Source organism: Cryptomeria japonica, chromosome 4 (genome assembly GCF_030272615.1).
Source record: "Cryptomeria japonica chromosome 4, Sugi_1.0, whole genome shotgun sequence".
NCBI lineage: Eukaryota > Viridiplantae > Streptophyta > Pinopsida > Cupressales > Cupressaceae > Cryptomeria > Cryptomeria japonica.
Window position 1 is genome coordinate 608,752,364 of NC_081408.1, and position 27,673 is coordinate 608,780,036.

A 27,673-nucleotide genomic window follows, 5' to 3' on the forward strand; every position below is an offset into this window, starting at 1 on the left:
AGACATCACTAATTTTGAGGAACCAAGCCCCTAATATTAGGATCTTAACTCACTCAATCGCATGAAAGGGAACACAAAACAAGACATAAAGGCAAACAAAGGAAAAAGACACATGACACAAAAGCTAAAAAACAAAACAAGACCTCAAGTCAACTAGCGGAAGAGAAATCGATATCAAAATGCCTCAATCACTAATGTCACTTTTGAAAATGACATCTCAAGTGTTGAATTACTCCTGACCACTAAGAGTGGATGGGATGAATCAATGGTCTATAAAACTTAATTCATTTATCCAATAATCACTCAAACCGATGACTAAATATATATATATATATATATATATATATATATATATATATATATATATATATATATTCAAAGCACAAAACTTGACAACATAATATCACATATCAATCCATAGAATTGAGAATTAAATATGCACATCAGATAACATAGATATATGAGTAGAAAAGATTTGAATGGTAAAAAAACACTCTGATGATAAACTTCATTAAGCCTCACTGGTTACATTCAAAGCACCAACTCTAGGAGCACCAACCCCTTACACATTTAGGGAACCAGCCCTAGGAGCACCAACCCCTTTACAAGAAATCAAAACATTTATAGAGGGTTACTCTATTTCACTACCAATAATTCATCATAAACTTATCACCCTTCAATTTGAAACATATCTGCAAACATTACTCTGCCATCAACTTTTGTAACCTTCTACAGATACTTTCATGTACAACAACTTTCAGAATTTAATCAACATAATACCTTTTTGAATGTCATCTTTGGTATATTCTTCAAAATCACCACACACAGAAACTTTACAATATACCTTTTCTTTGTTTGCAGGTTCTAAGTCTTTCTTCTAATATAAACAATATCTTAGAATGTTATAATACTTTTTGTAATTTATTTTTTAACAACAAACATACTTTTCTCTTACATATATAGAGATATATCATCATTCATACATACTTTCAATACATGTGCAATCTGCAAGTTATTGTATAACTAATCTCTCATACTCTCATTGCTATTGTCATTGCATTACTTGTTTGTGCAAATATTCTCTCTCAACACATGTTCAATCTATATATTATTGCAATGTGAATCTCTAACAATTTCAATACAGTTATCTTTGTAGTTTTCCTCTAACAACTTTGTGTAAATGTTCACATGATCAACACTAATCATTGAGACATGAATAGATACAAAAACATTTTTTAATCGCATCTAAAAAATTATTAACATAACCAATTTTCAAATTTCTTTATAACCACCACATCCTTCCCTCCAATGTGGCTTTTTCAACATGTTACTATTGATCGATTAGCTTCATCTCATGAATCCATTATGACACTTATAAAGTCCTTTCAAATCCTTGGCTTATCTGTCATACTTAAACAATTGTTTGGTATTCAAAAAACTAATCATCATGCCCATGCTTATAAAAGATTGAATACCTTCCTCATATTAGCATATAAGATTACCTTTAATGATAAAAACTCACTTGTCTTGTTGTCATTCATCAACTCATCTTCCAATACCAAAGAACACAGCATGTCTCTCCTACATGGACACATACACTTGTCCTATTGCCATACCTTCTTTAATAAGCATCAACTCAGTTGATCTATGTCAAGCAACACCTATCTCTATCAAGCAACAACTTTGTTGACGTGTTGACATATCACCTTTGTTGACAATGACAAACCAGCGCCAATAAACTACACCTTTGGAATTGATGTCAACACAATCTTACATTGTCAACATACTCTTACATCAACAATCAGAATAAGCATCAACCCAACACACTAACATGATTCCTTTCTCCCCTTTTGGCATCAATATCCAAAGGGAGAAAGATATAAAACTTTGCAATCTTGAAGATGACATCAAACTAAAAAATACATCACCTAACCATGCCATTGGAAGAAATCCATCTATGACTATTACACCAACAACAATAACTATTTCAAATCACTCCCCCTTTCTATATACATCGGTCTTGCATAAACCTCATCTTGATGTATTTCACTAGCATTGCTTGTTGTACTATCTATACTTGTGTTTCCATGCACTATGTCTTCTCTGTCAGCTATATGCTTTTTTAATATTGCACTAAGATACACTTCAAAAAATCACTCCAGATTCACTTCTATCATCTTCACATCAATGAGATCACCTTCACTTCACCAGCATTGAACTTATTGTCTCTACACTAGATCGGGTACTACATCATTTGCACCATAACACATATAAGGTTGTGGAATATGTTGAAACATTTAGTAACTTCCTCTTGTAGCATTAAATGTTAAATTAACGCATTCCTTCTACAACTGCAATACAAACATTGCAAATACAACCTTAAACACCAACATATGCAACTTCAGTACCACACCAAAATCAACTACTCTAATCAGGCATTGTACACTTGTCACAACTTAATTATTTGCATGAGCATCACCTACAACTCAGAATCATCAACATCAATCAACATCCTCAAACTACCTATACTCACTCAAAATGATGTTCTTAAATCTCTCTAGTGAACCCTTGTGGTAATGATGACACTTGAAATTTCTTGCTCATTTCAATTTAACGACATGTAATCCTTATGAAGTTCTTCACAAATACATATTCCATATGACCTAAGAACACATTTACTAGCTTCTTTAACACCTTATGATGCTTGAAGATATATTTTATGTGCTACAAGGCTTTGCCATTGTATCTGTAATGCCTCGCCAGGAATCCCAAAGGAAAACCACACTAACTAACCAACTAGGGGTTAAATAATTATTTTTTTTAAGTTAAACCACAAGAAGTGCTTTAATTACTACATTGCACATTTATTACACAAGCGGAAGTCTAACACAAAGAATTCCTAAAGGGTTACCAATGAAGAATTATTTGAAACGTTAAATTCCATTATTAAGATTAATCCAATTATCCATCAATTACTTATTGAACACAAATAAACCATATTCATAAAACAGATTTCATCATTGGAAGATTAAAAGTATTACAATATATTTCTTTTCAAGAAAGCATTTGCACATTGAATAAAGATAACTGATATAATAAACATCCATATAAACAAAGATTACATTAATCATCTATTACATGGCTTCCAATAATACATATGAATTTACATCTTTACCAAATGCCAAGGTAACATAATCCACTGATACAAATGACCACATAGGTCTCAAATACAAAAATCTCCAACATGAGATGATACAAGAATAACAAACCATAGAAATATCTGTGAAGCCAATCCTCACATGAAGGCACAAACATAAACATCCAATGGGAAGTGGCACTACCACCTGACCATGTGATCCCAAAATGGAACCACCCCACCATGCTAGGAGATAGTAGAAGACCCTCAAGAAAGCACAAGCAAAACATGGACGACAATACAAGTGTGACTCTACAATACTTCAAGTGAACTCAACAACACAATACACTAGTGACCCTAAAGAGAGAGTGTCATCGCATAGCTTGTGATGGTTACCCTAGGTAGGCCTCCATAGGTCCCGACCCCCAACCTGGGTTATCCTGGTAACCTTTTCCAAACCCCCAGTTCCATCCAAGACTCATGTAGACCCTACCAACCCTTCATGAAGACAAGGTGGTCGGTTTCCCATTCTAGGCCTTCCCACTACATCTTGAGTCTATACGAGAACTCAACCATGCATAGGGTATAATATCTTATTTAATGTTAAGAACTACCCACTCCCTAATCAATTATTAGGTTATCACTTATTAACTCACTTTCGAGGGGTTATTCAACCAACCACTTTGGGCGTGACCTCCACTCGAAAGCCACTCTCCCATAGGACACTATACAAGCACAGTCTCTCTACGAGAACCCTATGGCGATACTCAGCCATATAACCACTACAAAACACAGGTGATGAAAACACAATCTTACTAACCCTTGGTTAACCATATGGAACATAACACAACATGGTTTAAAACAACAAGGTTATAAGGACCACACCTGATCAAGATGGTACAACAATAACTACCACCTAACGACTAATCATTTACAAGAATTGCAACGAAATCAAGCTCTTTGCTAAGAAATACCAATTTCACTAAGATCATAATTCAAACAATCTTTTGAAAATAGTAAAATCATTATATACTTGCAATTCAATATTTAAGATTTAATAAAACACAACCACTCTTTTAAAAAGAAACTCAAAGTCGTGATTAATCTAATAAGGCTAGAATTTAAACTAACCATAAATAACCAAATGCCCCCTTTTATTTTTGAACAAGCAAAAATCATAATAACTTAATGAATTAAACATCCCATATTAAATAATACATTTTCCACAAAAGCATCATTTAATTTAATAATATCCCAAATAAAATAATTTCCATAACATAATAAAAATCACATTAAATATATATAATAATATAAATATATGTATATAATTATATATTCATCGAATATATAATTATATACACATCATATTATGTATATATATCATATCTAAAAAAAATAACGTAATTAATGGATAAAGCTAATATTTCCAACAACAACCATAAAACAAAATACTTTTATAATAATATAAATATATATATTATAAAAATTGCATAAAAAGAATTTGGGAGAAACGTTTTTATTTTTCAAACGCTGCCAAAGAACAGCGAAATATATATTAGCAAGCGGTTTTATTAACACGGACTATTTTCTTTGGTTGGTAGTGCTACTACCAATGGTAGCGCTGCTACCATATGGTAGTAGAGACTACCAATGGTATCTCTACTACCATATGGTAGTAGCGCCTACCAATGGTATCTCTACTACCATATGGTAGTAGCGCCTACCATATGGTAGCACGTTGCTACCTTATGGTAGTGCAGCTACCATCCCACGTGGTGGGGGAAGGTGGGTTCCTTGTCACATGGGTCATAATATTTTATATATTTTTATTTTTATTTTTAATTTTATAAAATTTCAATATCCTTCACAGCAAAAAATAACTCTGGTAAAACAGAGTAAACAAAATTTTTCCTTTGCATAATATTTTTTAATAAAAATTTATGTTTACAAATAGATAAATATAAGACCCAAATCAAATGATTTTGGGCAAAATCCATGACAAATTTAAACAAAATAGAGAGGATTTAATTCAAATTTCCATTGTTCTTACACAAATGGAAAAATATCAAGAACACACAGGGAGGTCAATTTTTAAAAATTTGGCCAGCATAACCTTTGTTTTTCAACAAATTGAAAATCTCCATACAAATAGAAAACAAATATTTTCATCCCAAAATTGAAATGAAAAGAATTACAACAAATTTCTCAACTTGAAAGCACACAAAGAAAACTAATTTTCTTGTTCTAAATTCCAATTTCTTAAAAATTAACAAACTAATTTGGGAAGAGATAAACTCAAATAAAAATCACTCAATTTCCACAACTTAAACTAAATTTAAAGCTTCCAATTAAATTTTCAAGAACTCCAAACACACAGGAAGTTTTCAAACCATTTTAAATTTTTAAACAAAAAGGAAGATAAAATCTATCCAACCTGTAAATGTACTCCTAGAAGAAAATTTGAGATGAGCCTCAACCTGCACACCAAAATCTTCAATCCAAAATCCAACCTCCATTTTTTGTTTCAAAACTTGGCTTCCAAAAATTTCCTCCTCTCTTCCCGTGAATTCTCAAGTAATATATTAAAAATTTTAACCTAAAAACATTTTAGTTAAAGTTTCATTCCACCAATAGAAAATTTCCCCAAAAAAGTAAAATCTAATCTCCTCCAAAAGGTCAATGGAGATATTTTCTTTTTTTCTCATTTCCTTTTCCTTAATTTGAAAATAACTCAATATATAAATTAAAATTTTCAATAGCATACTTTTTAACTTTATTTCCTTTCTCAAATAAATACAATTACTTTTTTAAATATAACATGCACTTTAACCATTTAAATTTAATAACTCAATTTATTTAATTAAATCAATAATCACAAAGTCATATTAATTTAATTGAAATACACCAACATGAAATAACAAAGACATATTAATTTAATTTAAATACACCAATAAGAAATAACACTATTTACTCAACTAACTTTTCTAACTAGCAGGAGGCACGCAAAATGAGAAATACAACTCACAAAACAAAAATGCCAAAGCACCAAGACTCACATACCGGTCAAAAGGGAAATTATGACCGACTGACGACACTCACATGAGTGTAATTGTGGGTCAATTTTAGGTTCTAACAACTATCTCCTCCACTCACATCGAAGAAATAAGGTACGCTTGAACCTATGAAACCAGGTGGAGTCGATACCTCGTACCTACCCGGTACTTGTACCTACAATGTCTTTCATCAAAGAGCCACACTTGCATATAGACATATATATAAAAGACACGACATGCACACCAATGAAGGAGAATAGCGACATTTCCTGTCTCACCCGAGTAAGTGAAGGAAATTCATCCCCTCGCACCCCATACACTTACAAACATGAAACATGAATATAATGCATTGCATGTATGAAGTAAATGTGTCAGTCCATGACAGTAATCCAATAAAAATCACATTTAACATCCATAAGGAAATACTACATGAAAAATATATACTGCAAATCAAATTAAAGCATATCACCATACTGCATAATGTCTAAGTAAATTATCACAATAATGTATCCACTGAAAAAGTCAAATGAAGTCAAACCTGATTCTAAAAGTCTGATCGAGAAAGGGGTACTACAGTATCAACATGCAAAAGCACTTCTTTTGATAGGAATTATCTTTGTTGTTCACTACTTTGTATTGATCTTTGCACTCCTTGACATCGACCATGAAATCTCCAATATACCTGGTCACACTCTCTTCTCTAAGATAGTAAGATTTGTTATATACATTTTATGGCTTGCATCTTCATTACTTTATATGGCAAAGTTTTGTGGCTACTACCTTTATAATAGTATCAGTTATCTTCATTGTTCACTACTTCTTATTGATCTTTGCACTCCTTAACATCATCCATGAAATCTCCAAAATACAGTCACACTCTCTACTCTAAGACAGTAAGATCTATTCTATACATCTTATGACTTGCATATTCATTTATTTCTATGGAATAGATCTATGGCTACTACCTTTATAACAATATCTTCATGAATGACTTGACCTCCACCATTTTCGCTTTTTCTTTTGTTGTCACTATTTTGTTTTTTTTAAATATTGCTTTGACACTTCTTGAACAATATTTTAAATATATAGTTCCTTCAGCATGTTGTCACTATTTTGATAGTGAAATTCAATCTACACTATCTTTCATGATAGTATATTTTTATCTCTACTACTCATTTTGACTATCTATTTGAACTTGACATCAATGATGTATTTCAGGCACATCATGACTCTTTTATCTCTACTCATAGTCTTTTCTCTCTTCTCAGGACATGTGATGTTGGCTATCACTACTTTTACTATTATTTCTCTTCATGATATAATATATCACTACATCATGCTTGCTCCTTTCAATGCAACCACACCTTTGTTCTCTTTCTTCATGTGTCTACCTTTTTTGTTTTTCATAGGAGTCTATCTCTACAGTCTTCAATAGCATCTTTACATCAGATGCTTTTCCTATCATGATCACCTTTTCTCATGAAAAAACATCCTATCATCTATTGCCTTTTATCAATGCATTGTTGTTGTGAAACTAACCTATTTGTTTACTTCAAATCTGATATTAATCTCCAATCCATCCTAATAAAAATGCATTTCAAACAAACATGGGGGCTTACATAACTTCAATACTTCAACACACTAATGATTAGATCACTATGCTTGATAGATTTGTATGAGCTCACAATCTGTGTATGTTAAATTTTCACAATCCATGTAGCTGTACCACAAGAAATCACTACACTCATGATAAGTGTCTCCATTTACTGTCTTATCATTATATTTAGACATTGCAACATTGTCACTGCAAACTGAAGTTATAGTATTGACGACAACACTGATGGAAGTTCACAAACAAATTCCAAAAATAAAATCAGCATTACCATATTGTCTACCTATGGAATTAATCTTTCTTTCACTCTATACACTTTAATAGTTATTAACCTTGTATTCTTTAGACATTGTTCTTTAAACAATCACCATGCACTACTTCACTATATTCGGCTTGTCCCACTAGGCCTCATGACTATCATACATTGTCAACTTATAAAATGTGTTTGGGGTTGTAAATTTTTCATAGAACCAATCTAATACTTCTCATCATTGAAATTCTTACTATCACATACTTATGAAGATATCCCTTGTGATCATGCAGATTCATATTCTAACCTTGTATTGGAATCTCTATTTCTATCAAACATTGATTTGTTAGTGTCAAACACAAACCTTCAACTGTCCCATATCCATTGTTTCTTGCATCCTTTTATAACTTCTCTAAGGGGATAAATAGTAGTACATGAACCTACTCCCCTAAAATTCATGATATTCTTTATGCACTCAGTAATGTCTCTTGTGCATTGTGCACAAGATTAGAATCTTTCTTCTTTTCTTTCTCCAAATTTTCTTAGGCTCCTTTTTCTTGATCAAAGCACCTATCTTTTTGTCATATCTAGATGATTATACTAAATTACTCCTGCAATACTATGCTTTATGTTCAAGATTATTGTATCTATAACATATGACATTATGACCAACCAAAGAAACAAAATAATTTCTTGATAATCCAAAGACACTTCTATTTTTGTTCCATACATAAAAATATCTTGTATAAACTCCACATTCTCTTTCTTGGTGACAAAATTTGTTACACTTATGAAAAACTACATTCATATTTCTATTGGATGCAAATTGACTCCTCTTAGATCTTCTACAATTAATTAATTTATGCCCATAACCATTACATGACTAACAATAACTAGAGAAAGAATAATTGTATCTTTCTGATTGATCTTGACAAGTAGATGAAGATCCTTTCAACCAGTTTGATCTACTTCATCTTTCTCTCTTGATGACTTTGGAACACTCCCCTTCAACAATCCAATCTTCTAGTTTCTCCTTGTTCTCATTCTTACAAGTAGTAGCATGATAACTTAGATCTATCTTCGTCCTTGGAGTTTCTCTAACCTTAGAACTATGTCCTTTTTCATATCCAAAGCCATTAGTATCCTTGTGAGATTTTTTTTATTTAACATCTCATTTAACTTGTGTGTTCTCTATTCAGACTTTTGATTCTTGTCTAGCTGAATCTTGATATTTTCAAGATCTTTTCTCAAAGTGACTATTTCTCCTTCATGTTTTTGGCATTCATTTGTTTGTATTTCTAACTCAGATTTTTCCACTTTTGCTATCCTCTTTCTCTCTTCAATCTTTGTTTTTAGACCTTGAATATTCTCAGATTTAGCTTTTAATTCAGATCCGACAATTTCATCAATTCTCTTAGGATCTTCTAATTGATTCTATAAAACAACTACCTTTTCTAACATTTTAGTATTATCTTTCTTAAATCATCCAATATCTCAAAAAAAAAGTATTCTTTAATTCATCATTCAATTGAACTTTTGTTTTCTTCAAGTCATTCCTCAAAGAAACAATTTCAGATTCTAACCTTTGTAATCTTCTTTCTTTTTCCCTAATTGAACTCTTACTTTCTCTTTCATCTTGTAGGTTTCTTAAACTTGATATTATAGTTCAACAATTATTTTCAGATTCTTCAATACTTTTAATTAATACTCCATTAGACTAATAGTGTTCTTGAGATTGTATCTTGAGGTTTTGATTCTTCTGTTTATGATTCTTGATCTCAACTAGAGAAGAAACAAGTTCTACTTCAAGATCAACTACTCCTTCCTCTACATTAGTTTCCCGATCATTTTGATGTTCATTAGCAATCTCCATGAACTAAGATTCATCAAATATTTTTGTATGACATTCTTTAGAATCAAGATCATTAGAAAACTCGTCAACTTTTGTATTAGACAACTCTTTCTTTTTAGTCAAACCTTTCACCCTTTTAGAAGCTATTTTATTTCTACACTTCTTGGCCATGATGTTCCTTTTAATCTACCTTCAAGTGGTTAAACTTTGGTGAAGGCACTGGCTCTAATACTAATTTTTTAATTAGTCTAGACCACTAAGACAGGGGAGTTAATCAATGGTATATAAAACTTAATTCTATTATCCAATAAACATGTAAACCAATTGACTAAAAACATATATCTGTTTAAAGCTGACAACATAATATCACATATCAATCAACAGAAAAGAGAATTAAATATGCACATCACATAACATATATATATGAGTGCAAAACCCTTGAAGGGTAAAAAGCCCACTCTAAAGATAAACTTATTTAAGCCCCACTAGAAACCTCATTGGGTACATTCAGAGAACCAACTCTATGAACACCAACCCCTTATACATTCAGGGCGCCAACCCTAGGCGCACCAACCCATTACAAGTTAAGGAGCACCAACTGCTTTACAAGAAATCAAAACATTTACTAAGGGTTACTTTGTTTCACTACCAATCATTCATCACAAACTTATCACCCTTTAATCTAAAACTTGTATGAAAACATTACTCTGCCATCAAATTTTGTAACCTACTACAAAGACTTTCTAGTACAACAACCTTCAAAATTTAATCAACATAATACCTTTCTAGATGTCATCTTTGGTATCTTCTTCAGAATCACCACACACAAATACTTTACAATCTGCTTTTTCTTTGTTTGCAGGTTCGGAGTCTTTCTTCCCATATAAACAATATCTCAGAATGTTATAATAGATGTTGTAATCTATTTTTTAATAAAAATTGTACTTTTCTCTTACATGTAGAGATATCTCATCACTCATTCATACTTTCAATATTTGTGCAATTTGCAAGTTACTATATAATTAATCTCTCATACTCTCATTGCTATTATCTTTGCATTTTACCCTTGTCTGTGCAACTATTCTCTCTCAATAGATATTCAATCTATATATTATGGCAACATGAATCTCCAACATTTTCAGTACATTTATCTTTATATTTTCTTCTAACAACTCTATGTATATATTCACATAATCAACACTAATCATCGAGACATGAATAGATACAAAAAATATTTTCATCACATCCAAAAAACCGTTAACATAAGCAGTTTTATAATTTCTTTATAACCACCATATCCTTCCCTCCAATGTGGCTTTTCAACATGTCATTGTTGATCAATCAACTTTATCTCCTGAATCCATTATGAAACTTATAAAGTCACTTCAACTCCTTGTCTTATCTATCATACTTAAACAACCATTTAGTATTCAAAAAACTAATCATCATGCCCATTCTTATAAAAGATTGAATACCTTCCTCATCAAGTAGCATATAAGATTACCTTTAATGATAAAAACACACTTGTCTTGTTGGCATACCTTCTTTGATAAGCATCAACTCAGATGATCTATTTCAAGCAACAACTTTTTTGACATGTTGACATATCACCTTTGTTGACATCAATGAAAAATTGTTGCCAACATCAATAACACAAGTGATCATATAAAAAGAGCAAGAGAATGCATCATTCAACATGTCATTGTTGATTAATCATCTTTATCTCCTAAATCCATTATGACACTTATAAAGTCATTTCAACTCCTTGTCTTATCTATCATACTTAAACAACCATTTAGTATTCAAAAAACTAATCATCATGCCCATTCTTATTAAAGATTGAATACCTTCCTCATCAAGTAGCATATAAGATTACCTTTAATGATAAAAACACACTTGTCTTGTTGGAATACCTTCTTTTATAAGCATCAACTTAGTTGATCTATGTCAAGCAACACCTATCACTATCAAGCAATAGTTTTTTTTACATGTTGACATATCACCTTTGTTGACATCAATGACAAACCATTGCCAACATCAATAACACAAGTGATCATATAAAAAGAGAAAGAGAATGCATCATCCATGAAGTACAAATATCAAAAGCTATAAGCTCATGAGAGGAAGAAAAGAGAGAGGCATGGATACACATTCTAGTTGTGTTTTTCTAGGTGATTCATGTTGGGAAGGAGAGTAGGAATAGTCTAGCTATGTTTTTCTAATTCCACTCATCTTGTTGTTTGTGAAACTAGTGTATGGTTTCAAGTGTTAAGCATCTTGTATAAGAGTTTGTTTTCTTTGGTTTCGAACATGAAACAACCTGTGTAAGACGTGAAATGAAAATGAAAATGCGTGTCTAGTATCAAGAACATCTCATGTAAGAGTTTGTTTGTTCTTGTTTAGATAATGTGTAACCCCATGTAAGACAAATATATTTCTGGTTTCAAGAACGTCTTGTGTAACAGTTTTTTTCTCTAGTATCAAGAATGTACACCCCATATAAGACCTATATAAATATTGCATCTGGTTTCAATCCTGAAGCATCTCATGTAAGAGTTTGTTTTCTCTGGCTTTGAGAATGAACACTCCATTTAAGAAATGCAAAATTATAGTACAATATAGTACAAAGAGGGTGATATGTATGCCCGCCCCTTAATATGTCAACATAGGCCTATGTTGATGTCTTAAGGAAGCTAGAAACAGGGATATCCACCTTCAACACCAAGGAGATATCCTTTAGGTAAAAATGTTCAGAAATCCAAGCCAGAGAGGTAATACTCTTACAATCAAGGATAATATTGTTGAAAAGGAGACATATTGTGACAAGTGTAAAGGGGATCCTTGGAGGAGAAGAAATCTTTTCTCAAAACACAACATCTTCTACCAAAATAAGGGAAGGAGAACAAGAATGCCTATCTTTCTCCTATTGCTAGGTAAAAGGGGTTCTTGATGAAGGATGACACACTTTTGACCCAATGTGAGGGGTATGTTTATAATAGATATATATGGCAAAGTGAAGAAGAGGTTGTATTCAAGGACACACAACTCTTGCATAAGAGAGAATCCTTGAGAAAACAACTTCACACAAGGAATGACATCAAATTATAAGCAAACACTACTCAACAAAGGAAAAGTGGATCATTAGAAAGGGTAGGAGAGATAAACTCCCCCAAGGTACAATGAGAAGGATTACACAACCTCTAAGGAGAGATTATACATAATAAAATTCACAATGTACTCACATGAATGAATATTCAATGCAAGAAAAGCAATCAAGATATGAAAAATGCAACTCTAAAGAAGAGGTAATCTTCAAAGAGAAAGAAAGAATTAGATGAAGGATAAAAAACTCCCCTAAGAAGAGATTAATCAAAAGAGACATACCATTCCATGAAAGAAAGGACATCAAATTTTTAAAAATGCAACCCCTAAAGGGAATAGTGAAACTTTAGATAGAGAGAATAAATAGGATAATATTCTTGCCCCCCAAGAATAGAGGCAATAATGAACTATGTTACTACCCCAAGATGATTTTAATTGAAATAACATCAACTCATGTGACAAAGATCCCCCAATTAAGTTAAATAATAGTGCCATAGGGTGAGGAGAAACATGGAGGATGAATGGAGTGCTAAGGAACTACCTCTTCATGAAGGAATAGTGCATGATTGGTTGTAAAAGCTATGCGAGCTCTATCATATTGGTCTTGAACAAATTTTTTGAATGCTTTAAAATTTCCAAAAGAGAATGAGAATAATTATGATGAAAAAGAAAATGTGCATCACCTTCCTTATGCTTATAATTGTAATTAATTCTAATGAAAGGAAAAACAACATTCTTATCATACTTAAATCTCCAAAAGATTCTAGCAGCTAATTTCTCTTTGTCATCAATAGGATTAGGCCTTGTCTCTTGAGATGTGGGACAAGGGTTGTTAGAAGAAAATGGATTGTCATCTATGATTTTAATAGTTCAATTATCAACTAGTTCTTACATGCTTTTTCAAAAATCCAGATAATCATTAGCATGATGGTCATGAGTTGGATGATATGAACAAAAAGGAGTGTTTGAGGAATATTCACCTTTAGATTGATGATAGGTTCTATTTCTTGCAAGATAACCCTTAAAGTTTTGAATTCTAAGAGATAATCCATAGGTGAATGATGAGAATGTCTTAGACCTTTAGTACTAGTTTGTGTAGTAGCGTTTATAGGGACACTAATTCCTTTTTCAAATTTGCCAAGTCCTTGTCCTATAAAATCTTGTTTTGATATTACATTATAGTCACTCCTATAATATTGTTTTAATTGAGAAGGAGTATTATAATGGATTTATTTAAAATTTGTAGTACATAATTATATCTAGAAAGAATAAAGGGAGAAGTAGATGAAGAAGAAACATCCTTTGTAGGGAGATTCTCTTTTCTATCAGCATGCATATCCTCTTTAATAGGTTGGGAAGGAAGATACTTATCATCAAAGGCATCATATTTACTTAATGTTGTGTGGGGAGATAGATCATGAATAAAATGCATAGCACCATCTTCTTTACAAATGTTTTGATGGTTAAGATAGGCTCTAGGAGAATAAGGGGGATCTAGAGAGATTGAAACACCAATATTTTGACCTTTCCCCCCTTGTGCTAGGGTATGTGTATGAGAAGAATATGGTGCCATGTTTCTCTTCAATTCTTGCTCTCAATTAGAGAGATCATTGATAGGAGTATTATCTCTTTCTTAATTCACATGAGATACCCTAGGAGAGGTACAAGTATTAGACTTTTCATTAGCATCTCTAGGATTATCATCTATAAAATATTTTATGTGATCTACATATGTAATGCATTTTCCTAAAAATATCACCATAAAACAACATGCATCATGGATAAAAGATTTGATATTTGATTGATTAATAGAAAGCATTTTGGAAATTCCAAAAATGCAATATACCAAAGCGCCATGAATGAAAAGAAGCAAGGTAAAGTGAAAGAAACCATTATCCAACACATGTTTATGATTAGTATAAGTGAAAAGAAATGTGATCATATGTGAAATGGAAAATAAATTAGATATATTAAGTGTCATTATGAATGCCTAAGATCGGATCTAAAAATAAAAGTTACAAATTATGCAACCCACAAATCAAATTAACCAAAATAAATTAGAGTTTTTCTGAAGTTAACCTCTAAATTTATGTAATTTGATTAAAAATATCATCTATGAGTGCAAATTAAAATTCAAACAAATCATATCAAAGAACACAAATTAGAAATAATGGTGTAAGGAGTCGGATTCACCAAAATGTAATGGTGAAAATTAGGGTATCACCAATTAAGGTAACAAAACAATTAATTTTTCTTAAAGGACCATCAAATTGAAAAAGGTATGGACCTAATAGATCTAGTCTTAATCCCTCTATGGAAAAAGATTTGAAATACTAACTAGGTCACACCTAGGTTAGGGTTTTTCATTCCCTCTTTCTAAGTTGAATTGTGAAAATGTTGAAGTTAGGGTAAATGGGTGAATATTGAAGAGATCAGGCATAAACAATGAGCTACAATTATTGTACAGAGACACCAACCTATATCTAAGTAGAAGAATATGATTTAGATGCATTCCTAGAAGTTCAGCCTATTTTTTGGGACCATGCTCCTCGTCTCCTTGGTACTCTAAATTTCTTGTTGTTAAAAGGTGAACCTATCCATCTCTACAAATCTTGGTGATCCTCCCGAATGCAAATTTGCAACTATTTCCTACATATAGAAAGGAGGAAATTGTTGGGAATAGGGCTTTGCCTAATTCAAACCCCAGTTTATGAACTATCCTTGAATGAAATAATGCAAATACTGAAATAAATACTAGAAAGATATACCTCAGATCTATAATTGTTGATGATGATTCTTTTTTCTTTGAATGTAATCACATATGTTATATGAAATTGCATGAACATGACAAAACCCTAGTCACACACATTCTTGCATAGGAATAATGTAGTTTTATTCCACAATGATTGAATGATGAATATGTAGCCTTGAATATCTCTAAAAATGATTGATTATGAATGCCTCATGGATGTAAGGGTGCTAGAAATTGATTGCTTAGATTAGATCGATAGATAAAATTAGGTTGATAATGTTGGCAATTGGTGGAATTGATTATGTGTTGCATTGGTGTTTTGTCATTGATGGCAACGCCGGCAATTTTGGTTGTTTACCTATTTCTGGTAGAGTGGTTGGATAATGATATTGATCAAGTATGATATTGTTTAGGTCTCAGGTTGGTATAAATATGATGTAAGATCTCTTTGTAGATCATGGTATGTGATTTTTTGGGATATAGGTTTATCTATGTGTGAATAAGGTTGTAATCATATGAAGAGGATTTTGTGAGAGTTGAGCAATACAACACCATAGGAGCCCAAATGATCTCTGTAAGCTGAATAAACTTGTTACAAGGAGAAGCAAGGAAGCAATAACAGAAAAACAAATACACATAAAATATGCTCAAAAAGATGAGAGCTCAATATTCACAAAATTTGTAATGTGATAATCCATGAATACAAAAGAAAAGAATTAACCTCTAACAGGTCAAGAAACCCTAAAAAGGAAAACCTAGGCTTGCACATAATAATTAATAAAAGAATTAATTATTATGCACCTAAAATTAGCTCAAGTGTAAAAGAGATAAAGGGAACTTAAATAATTAAACAAATGTTGTTTAATTAATCAATTAAAGACCCGAATACTCTAACACCCCCCCTTAAGCTAGACTTAGGGAGAAGCTAAAACCTAGAACAGCTACTAAAAGCAAGAAAGATGGGTCCCGGCAACAAGGCCTGATTAGGTACCCAAATACAACCGAATCTCTGTGAACTGAAGAAATAGAGAAAACCACGTGGGAAAAAAACTCTACTCCAAACAGAGATGGAAAAGGCAAGAAGAAGGACTGAAAAAGCCTCCAAACAAGAATGTTCCAAAAAGATAGGAACAAGAGAAGATCAAAAGAATCATTGAAGCATGAAGAACCTGCAAACACTGTTGAAGAATAACTACTAATCTGAAGAACCTCCACTGAAATAGAACATGACCAGGTAGAGAAGACTGTAATTTGTATGAGTGCCCTCAAATGACACTACTCAAATTAGAAGGCAAACAAAGGCAAACAAATGAACTCGAAGATACAGATGCCATGAGAAACCAAATCCTGAAGAGCTGATCAATCAAACCATGGAAGCATTAGAACCAACTGGACAAACCTCCCCATAATGCTGAAAATTAAGAGGGACAGGTACACTAAAAAGAACGGCCAACAAGAACTACACGATGAAGAACTAGGAACATCGAAGGCGTAGAGAAAGTACATAGTGTTGTGGAAGGAACACTCACTTGACACACATCATGAGGCGAATGTTGTGGAAGGAACACTCACTGGACAAAGGTAGATGGCAAACAAAAGGAAAACATCAACCCCCTAATGCCACTTTATAAGTAGTGCATGTATAATAAGGCACAAGATGTGTAAGATCCCAAGTAAACAATGCATGATGGCACTTTATCTCAGTGTGTTTGCATAAAAAAAGCTACAATGATAAGAAGACTGGAAATAGAAAAAATAGCCAAAATCGAGACATCTTACTCAGAGAAGAGATCCTAGGACCTAAAGCAACCAAGATATCTACCAGAGTGCTGAAAAGAAAAAAAAATGAATAAAATATTTGTGGAGAAGAATATGGAAAGAAAACCCATATGGTTGGAAAGTACACATAACAAGTTTTCCAACGATATAAAGTTTTCAAAAAATGGAGTTTGGATGCTCATTCTACGGCCCCGAAAGTGCAAAAAAGAGACCCCACTCCCACTTTGACTAGAAAAAAGTACAGTCAAATAGAAAAATTGGAAAAAAAATTCATCACCATGAGGTCCGGCTCAGAACCAACTTTCTGATGCCTATTCATTTTTGAAAAAATGACTCTGTTTGCCTAAGTTATGACAAAAAAATCAACCCCTCCTAAAAGAGGCAAAAAGTGTGGTTGTCTGGTGGCAAGCGGGTGAAGGTGGCTCATGGGCGGCGCTTTGGTGGCAGGTGGGTGGCACAACGATGGCTGGCAGGTGGTGCAGCGGTGATGGGCGGACCTGCGGTGGTAGTCAGCGAAGAGGGCGTCGACGGGGAGAGCACTGGCAGTGGCGAGGAGGGCATCGGGGACGGGGAGAGCACCGGTGGTGGTGGGGAGGGTTCCAGCGGGGCTTCTGTGGTGGTTGGCGGGGTTGTTGTGGCATCCGGTGGTCAGTGGGGGGACTGCATGTACAACAGAGTCCTGTGGCAGTGGCAGAGCCAGGGGGCCCCACGGTACCTGGCGTACCATGGGGTAAACCCCCCAAAACAATGATTTTTTTATTTTTCTTAAAAAACGTTCGCCTTTTGATTTTTTTTAATTTTTGAATATTTTTTTCAAACAAAAAATCATTCGGCCTACATGCCATAAAAAGGCATTTTAAAATTTTCTCAAATTGCGTGCCAGGACCGTACGGCCTGGTACTGGAGAAAAAAATACTCCCAAAGGCTCAAGAGCCAAAAATGGTCAAGTTTTATATGACCCTAAGGTTTTGGGCCTTCTGAGCACGATGGTGAGGTCTGTTTAGGCCCAAAATGATCAGAAAAAAAGGCCTATACCTAGGTGCATAAAAAAACTTCTGAAAAACCCCAGATCTACTTCCAATGCAAAAATTATCAAAGCAAGAAAAGATAGCTACAAATCTAAAGCTCTGATACCATGTGAGAGTTGAGAAATACAACACTATAGGAGCCCAAATGATCTCTACAAGTTGAATAAACCTGTTACAAGGAGAAGCAAGGTAGCAATAACGGAAAAACAAATACATAGAAAATATGCTCAAAAAGATGAGAGCTCAATATTCACAAAATGTGTAATGTGATAATCCATCAATACAAAAGAAAAGAATTAACCTCTAATAGGTCAAGGAACCCTAAAAAGGAAAACCTAGGCTTGCACATAATAATTAATAAAAGAATTAATTATTATGCACCTAAAGTTAGCTTAAGTGTAAAAGAGATAAAGGAAACTTAAATAATTAAACAAATGTTGTTTAATTAATCAAGTAAAGACCTGAATATTCTAATAGATTTGGTCGATCATAGGTGATTGAATTTTTTTTAGGTAAGAGGTTTAAGACCTCTGCTACTGAGCTTAACTGGAACTATATTCAAGCATAGGAGATGTTATTCTTGCAGTTCATTCTTCTTTCCAAATTGTAGTCAGTGAGGTTCCTTTTTTGATGAGCAATGCACTCTAGGATATTGGCCTTCCTGCATGTGCAGGACCTTTTTTATGCAATCACATACTTACTGCAGAAGTATTATATGACTATGGGTAGGCTTCCCACAATGGTTTTTCTCTTTACCGGGTTTTCCATGTACAAAACTTGGTGTTATCTTTTGTGGATGGTTGGCAATTGTTCTGTGGATTATATTTGTGCTTAATTGGTATATCATCTATTTTGGTATTTGGTGTATGTATTCTAGTAATAAGGTTTTAATGCTTAAAGTTCTATAATGTGTTAACAATTGATTCACCCCCCCCCCCCCCTCTCATTTGTTCACCAGTTATTTGAGTTGTCTAACAATTGGTATCAGAGCCTGGTCCTCTCTATAGAAGCTTAACCACTTGAGGAAGATCCTATGACATCTAATAGTTCATTTACAGCTATTTTTTGGAGAGAAATTCCTAGGCTTGATGGAACAAATTACAAGGTATGGAAGATTCAGATGGAGACTCATCTAAGATGGTTTTGCAAGGAAATTTAGGAAATCACTGAGAAAGGATATATACCTCATAATCCAACATCTAGCAATCCTCCTCCATCAAGCTTGGATAAGGACATAGAAAATGATTGTAGAGCTAGAGAAGCCCTTTTGTGTGCACTTTCTAATCATCAAATAATGGGACTAACCGACAAATCAACTACAAAGGCTATATGGGATAAATTGGAGACTATTAATGAAGGTGACTCTACTATTAAAATTGCTAAACTTGATGGTTAATAGGTGAGATATGAGAACCTAAAGATGGAAGAAGATGAAAGGACTGCTCCTTTTATGGAGACAATTAATGAAATTGTTCTGGGAATTCAATGTTGTGGTGGATCTCTGAGCAAAGATGAAATAGTTTCTTAAGTATTGAGAGATTTTCCACCAGCTTATAAGATGAAGGCTACTACAATTAATGAGTTGAGAACAATGGCAAACACTTATGTTAATAGAGATACCTTGGTTGGGAAGTTATCTTCTTTTGATCTTGATGGATTTGGTTCTTTTGAAGTTGCAAAATTTGAACCTGCTTTTCATGCATTTACATCATCTACCGGCAAGAGTGATTGGAAAGCCATATATGCTAAGGAACTGGAGGAAATGAAGAAAGAAGATGAAGATTTTGAGAAACTTGAAGCCCTATTTGCTAAAAGAGTACCTAAAGGTCTGACAGGAGGTAAGTATGAAAGAAAATCACCTTTTAAATTTTTCACATGTAATAAGATAGGTCATTTTGCATCTAGATGTCTTGAAAGGAATTCAAGATTTGAGGAAAGAGCTAGAAGATCTTTTAGTCCTAACCATGATTATTAGAACAAGAATAAGTACAAGATGAAAAAATACAAATCATGCTACTATGCGGATGAGGAAGGTGTGATTGATTCTGATGATGAACTGGCACAAGATTTAGCTAGTGGATCTGACAATGGAAAGGAATGGTTATTCTTGGCTATCAAGGAAGATGATCTAGTATCTGAATAAAAGGCCCTTATTGCTAAATTTGAAAACAAGGATGAATGGGTGATAGACAGTGGATGTTCACATCATATGATTGGAGATAAGAAGTTTCTATCTTTGCAAGAATTTGATGGCGGTCTGGTTAGATTTGGAGATGACAAAGCATGCATGATCAAGGGAAGAGGAACTATATCATTGGATGGTAAGAATGATATTGATGATGTTTATTATGTTGAAGGTTTAAGGCATAATCATTTGAGTGTAGGACAGTTGGTGGATAAGGGATTTTAGTTACAGTTCAAGGATGAAAAATGCAAGATTATCAACAGATTTGAATTGGAGATTCCAACCAGTACTCAGACTAAAGGTAACATCTTTCATTTCAACTTCAGTGAGAAGATATGTTTGATTGCACAAATTGATGAGAGTTGTCTATGGCATAAGAGGTTGTGTCATGTGAATTTTGATTGTATTGTAAAGACCAGCTCTACTAATGCAGTTAGAGATATACCTAAGATTGTGAAGCCCTATAATCCGGTATGTAAGGAATGTCAAATGGGAAAGCAAGTCGGAACTTCTTTTAAGAGTATACAAGACAAATCTAATGATGTTCTTGATCTTATTTGTACTGATTTGTGTGGTCTTGCTAGAATCAAGAGTTTTTAGGGTGATAGATATTTTATGCTAATCATTGATGACTATTCTAGAATGATGTGGGTTACTTTTCTAAGGGAGAAATATGAAGCATTCAAAAATTTTGAAATATTTAAAGCTAAAGTTGAGATAGAGACAGGATTGAAGATTAAATGCTTAAGGTCTAATCAGGGTGGAGAATTCACATCTGGTGAATTTAACAGTTATTGTGAGAAGAATGGGATAAGGAGATAGTTGTCTGCACCCAAGACACCTCAACAGAATGAAATTATGGAAAGGAAGAACATAACTATCTTGGATGTGGCTAGAAATATGATGATGGAATTTAATCTGCCTCATATCTACTAGAGAGAAATTGTGAGCATGATGGTATACACATTCAACAGAGTTCATATCAAAGGATATATCGATAAAACAACTTATGAGTTATGGTTTCATCATAAACCTACAGTTAAGTATTTCAAAATCTTTGGTAGTAAATGCTATATCAAAAGAGATGAATCCATTTGAAAGTTTGATCCTAGATGTGATGAAGGGATATTTATTGGTTATTCTAATGAAATAAAATCATATGGATGTTATAACAAAAGATTGCAGACAATTGTGGAGAGCACTAATGTCAAGGTGGATGAGCTAAACATAAGTCAAATCACAACTTATGAGAGAGAACCGGTAGTGGAAATGATCATAACTGAATCGGTAGCACCTACACTGGAATAGAATGTTGAACTAGTTACCCCAGCAGTATCAGAAAATTCAACAATAACTAAAGATTAGAGTCGAGGAACACAAAAGTAGAAGACTTCTAAGTATGTTAGGTTTTATCATTTAGAAGATCAGAGCATTGGAGACAAGAATAAAGGAGTGATGACAAGAAGAAGGTTGAGAGCTGATGAGGTATCTTTAATTTCTCAAATTGAACCGGCATCAATAATTAAAGCATGTAAAGATGAATGTTGGATGAAAGCTATGGAAGAGGAATTAGATCAGATAGAAAAGAATAATACATGGACTTTAGTTCCCCACCCTAAAAATAAGAATTTTATTGGGTCTAAATGGGTTTTTAGGAATAAATTGAATGAAGATGGACAAGATGTGAGGAATAAGGATAGATTGGTTTATAAAAGATATTCTCATAAGGAAGGAATTGATTATGATGAGACTTTTTCTCCGATATCTAGGATTGAAGCTGTGAGATTATTTCTTTCTTATGTTGCAGATAAGAACTACAAGGTTTATTAGATGGATGTTAAGTGTGCATTTGTAGTACCCCTGCCCTAATCTATTTCTAACCTTGGTTTAATCTTGATTAGTTATCTTAATATTATGTTATAGTCAGATGTTTGATTTTACGCATAGCTATTGATGTGGTTTTCTCACTAGTTATATGCAAGTTTTTCAGTGTTCCTAATTCGTGGTATTAACATCAGGCTAACGCTTTCATTAAATTTTATATATGTATGCATGTATGACTCTTGGTTGCAGGAGATTTCAGGTACAATGCCGCATGAGTGCGAGGTTCGCCTTCACCTGGATGTGCAGGTTTGAGTGTACCTTTTTAATCCTTAGAGTTGGATTAGGTGGTCGTAAGACCCTAGTTGACCTTAGTCGTGCTCCAGTGAGCATCGCCAGTCGTCGTCGGTAATCCCTTGTTGGTTTGGGGTTTGCGAGTCGTCTGTTTGGGTGGCTTTCTCGATTTGCGTGCTTGGTGTGTTTGGTTAAATTGATTAATTAGTCCTTAGTATTTATTTTGGTTAAATATGCGTTTGTGCATTGATGATTAATGGGTTAAATTAATCGGGAATTCGTTATGCGATTTTCGTTGATATGAATTGTCTGTTTTTAATTGGGAGTAAATTCGATTAAATGACTGATCTTGAATATTTAATGCATTTTATATATGCTGTCGAAAAAGAAAGTTTTGTTTTTATTATCGCTATAGATTGACTGTATTCTGTTGGATTATTAAATTAGAATGGCTAAATTTGATTAATTGAGAAAATCGATTTGGAATTGAAGAAAGGCAAGTCAATTTGTTGTTTTAATTAGAAAAGGATTAGATTTTGTGAATTATTGGTAAATAAAATTTTTATTCCAAAAATGGAATTTTTGGGTCAACTCTTCCATATAACCCAAATTTGGGGAAATTGGAGAGGATGGACAAATTTGGAAAATTTTGATTGGAGAGAAATTTTGGAGATGAATTTGGGAATTTTGGATGGAGAAGGAGGATTTGGGAGCTGGAGATTGGGATTCTTCGTCAGATCTTGCCAGGAATGCGAGATCAGGTAGGAATTGATTATCCATTTGGGTTTTTAAAAAAATATAAGATACCCAAACACATTCTTGTTGAATTTGCTCATTCTGTAAATTGAAATTTTGGAAATCTCAGTGGGTGTGGCGTTTTGGGGATTTTCGAACTGTATTTTTTGAAGAAAAAATATATTTATTTTATATCGAGCTGGGGGTTGTTTTAATCCTCGGGCTGTGTTTAAAAAAAAATAAAGAAAATGTATTTGTTTTGCCCCTGTGCGTTGTTTCTTTCATTATGAAAATGAACTGTGTGTTTTTAAATAGCAAATTTATTATTTCATTTTCGGACTGTGTTTTAAGAAAAATTTATTTATGTTGCAAACCGAGCTGGGCGTTGTGTTTAACAAAGCTAATGTTTGGGGATTGGAGGGCGGGGAGCGGAGCTCCACCCGCTCCTCCTCCCCCCATTTCCATGCTCTCCCCCGCTCGCACACCGTTTGTTATTACCCCCGCTCGCCTGTGTTGTTTGCTACGGCTGCGGCCCACGGCGGTGGCCGCAGGGGCCGCGGTGGCTGCAGGGCACCGCGGCACCTGTGGGCACCACCGTGGTGCGGCCCGCGAGCGCCGCCACCCCTTTCCCTCGGCTAGGGTTAGGGCACGGCCGCCTCGCCTCTCCTTTAAATTTTAAAATGCGTTTTATTTTCTTTGTTAGAAAGAAAACCTAGTTTTTAATATGGTTTTTTATATGTATTTTTTTTTTCCAAAAAAAAAAAGGGGGGCTTATAATATGTTAAATATTATTTTAATGGTTAAGTTTAATTAGTTGCGTAATTATGATTAAGGGGCATAAAAATGATAAATGTTAAATTGGTATTAAGTAATTTTAAAATGGAGTTTATGGATTAAGCATTATTCAACTTCATTTCGTGACTGATGCCTCCTTTTAATTAAGTTCTAAAACTGTGAATTTTCGCAACTGAACATCAGTGATTTTATTCTGATTGATGATGTTAAAAATTATCGTAGAACATATCATTTGAGTAATTGAAAAGTAGTGAAATAATTATCGTTGGGCATTAGAAATTTAACGATATGCATTGAAAATTATGAATCTGTAGAGATTGATTTTAGACCAGTATGTTAATGACGTTTTGGATTGGAGATTAAATATCTTATTTTAGTTGATTAATGGTTGTCTGAGATTTATTAATATGATTTGGTTAAAAACTCATTATGGCTTAATTTGCCTGTTCGATGCTATGAACCTTAGGAGTTAGAAAACCAAGAACAACTTATTCATAGTTGTGGTAGATAACTGTAAGCTGATTTAGATCTTGTAGAAAACTTGATCGACTTGTAATGATTAAATCAATTTGAGGAAATAATGCCTTTCTGATTATTGCCTTGCAAGTTTAATTTCTGTATTCGCCTTTAATTATGAAATGGCATGTTTTGCTTTATTTAGTAGGACCCTGTCGTATGGATTGACTTGGGGTACCTGTTTCAGTCCTCGATTCCGAGTGGACTGTTGTATTGTGATGTTGTCATAGTTGGTCATATCCTCCTTGTGTGTGAGTCGAATGATGATTGTGGTTGACCGTTGTTGGTCGGGTCTCTAATTAGAGTACCGTCAGTAAGTGATTGCCCTTGAGTCGTGTTGGACCTGATGATTGTTCTCTCTTCTTGAACTCTGTTCGTCTGACCACATGTATTCCTTGGTTTGAGTTCGTTTGAGTATAGTCTAGTGTCATATGGGAAAGTGGCTTTCGATTGGGGGCCGCGCCCAAAGTGGCTGTTGGGTAACCCGTCGAAAGTGAGTCTAATAAGTGATAACCTAAATAGATTAGAATGTAATCTCTAAATAAGATAATGTGCCTCACACATGGGACGAGTGCTATCATAGATTCGACATGTTGTGAGAAGGCTTGAAATGGCAAACCATCTTCCTTGTCTTCACGAGAGGATGTGTGGGTCCACATGAGGCTTGGATGGGCCGGAAGCTCGGATTAGGTTGCCAGGGTGACCCAGTGTATGGGGCCAGGACCTATGAAGACTTGCCATGGTATCCATACCAGGTTGTGTGATGACACTTGTCCCTACGTTCGCTAGTGTGTTGTCATTTTGTTCTGTTAGGAGTACCCTTGTGAGTCATCCTTTTGTCTCTGCCCTTGTGAGTGTCGGTTTCATGTTAGACCTTGGGTGGTGATGGCTCAGTTTTATGGATGCTCTTCTGGACCTTTGTTTTAGCTTTGATTATGTTCAGCTGGATCCTGTTCTTTTCAAGGATCGTTTATGTATTAATTGACTGATGCGGTCGTTTGTATGTTGTTTATATTTCGCCTTGATGGCCGGATGGTAATGGTGTAACCTCTTGTATTCTTATCTTTATTAATTATCAGAGGGGTCTTGCAGTTGAGCAGACCCGGAGATGTAGCCCTTAGGGGTGAACTCCAAGATCATTATGGTGTCGTGTGATGATATTCTCTTATGTTTCCTTTATTCAGCTTTATCATGTATGATTAACTTATGTTAGAATGGTTAAGTGGATAAATGGAATTAACTATAAATGCTTATATTCAGTTCTTTCTTGAATGCCATGTTGATCGAATGCGTAAGTGGTTTAGATGAGATTTATAGTAGATGCATGTTTGTAATCGTCTTTTGAAATGCAATAAGTTGGAATATGAAAGAAGGTAATTTAGAGTAATGAATTATACTCAGTTGTTGTTAAGGAATTTAAATATGCTTGGAAAGATCTCTTATGTTATGATGAAATCCTAGTGTATTAGAATGTTAGATGTATGGTTTGTAATTTTCAATGAAGAGCTTGAATGGAGATTATGAATGGATCTTAATGATGAATCTTCGCTTGTTATTTATATTTCCATCTTTTGAAAGAAATTGTCCTGATTATGAATTATCTCATTGTTAAGATAATTAGCTTATTGGATTAATTGTGCGAGTTAGTGAATTGTGATATTTAAGTAATCTCGTTGGGAAACTCTTTAGGTGTTAGTTGAAGTCTTCCGCTATGCAATTTGAATCTTTGATATCTTGTTGTATCTGGTGTTGTAACTTAAAAAAAAAAAAAAAAAATTTGCACTCTATTCTTGTGTTATGGCTTAATCCCTTCGGGGTTTCCTGGCGGGGCATTACATTTGGTATCAGAGCCCATGTTGCAAACATTGGGATCTCTGGTGTCGCGTGTGCCTCTATTTGTGTGAGCTTTATGATGCCTATGTTTTTAGATTATTAAAAGGGCTATGGGTTTAAAAATTTATTTTGGTTATTGGGAGAAAACTGTATGTGTACGTTTAAAAGAATTCTCCATGTGTATGTTGTAGGAGTAGCATGATTAAATTCTACCTTAGTAAGGGCATTGCTATGCGAATAGTGGAATTATGTGAAACTGCTTGATTGGTAGAAGAAGTGTTAAAAAGAGCATGTTATTGTAGCTTTGAGAGAATATTAATGTGTTTTCCGAAAGATTGACTTATTTGTCTCATTAAACCAGTTTGATTGAAGATTTATTTTAGCAAATGCTCCATTGAACTCGCTTTTGGGTATATGAAATTACCTTAATGTGGTTAGAAAGTGCGAATGAAAAGCTTGTTTAATGTGCATGCATTAATATGTGTTATTGGGGTGATAACTCTTTGCTTATCTTTGATCGTAATGTGATCTTTTCTAATAGGTTGCAAATTATGACATGTGCCTATATTGTATTATTAAGTGAGTGTTCTTATGAGGTCTTGCATTATCGAAAAGGTTGCCTCTCTTGATCTCTGTTTTGTTTGGAAAACTAGAACCTCCTGTTGCAACCATAATTATTGGAAATGTTTTGTTAGGCTGATTGTCATCCTCCTTTAATGGTAGCGAAATGAAAACCGTGTAATTGTAATGATAGGCTTATAGTGAGAAATTTAATATTATAGCGTGATCTTGATTGATCTTGTGTTTTTGTAGGAAATAGTTTGGTCATCAAACTCTCTTTCCCTTCTCTTTGCCTAATCATAAGATTATTAGAAATGGTATTAAGAGTGCATTGACTTAAATAGAATGTTTATAAAACATGTGAAATTG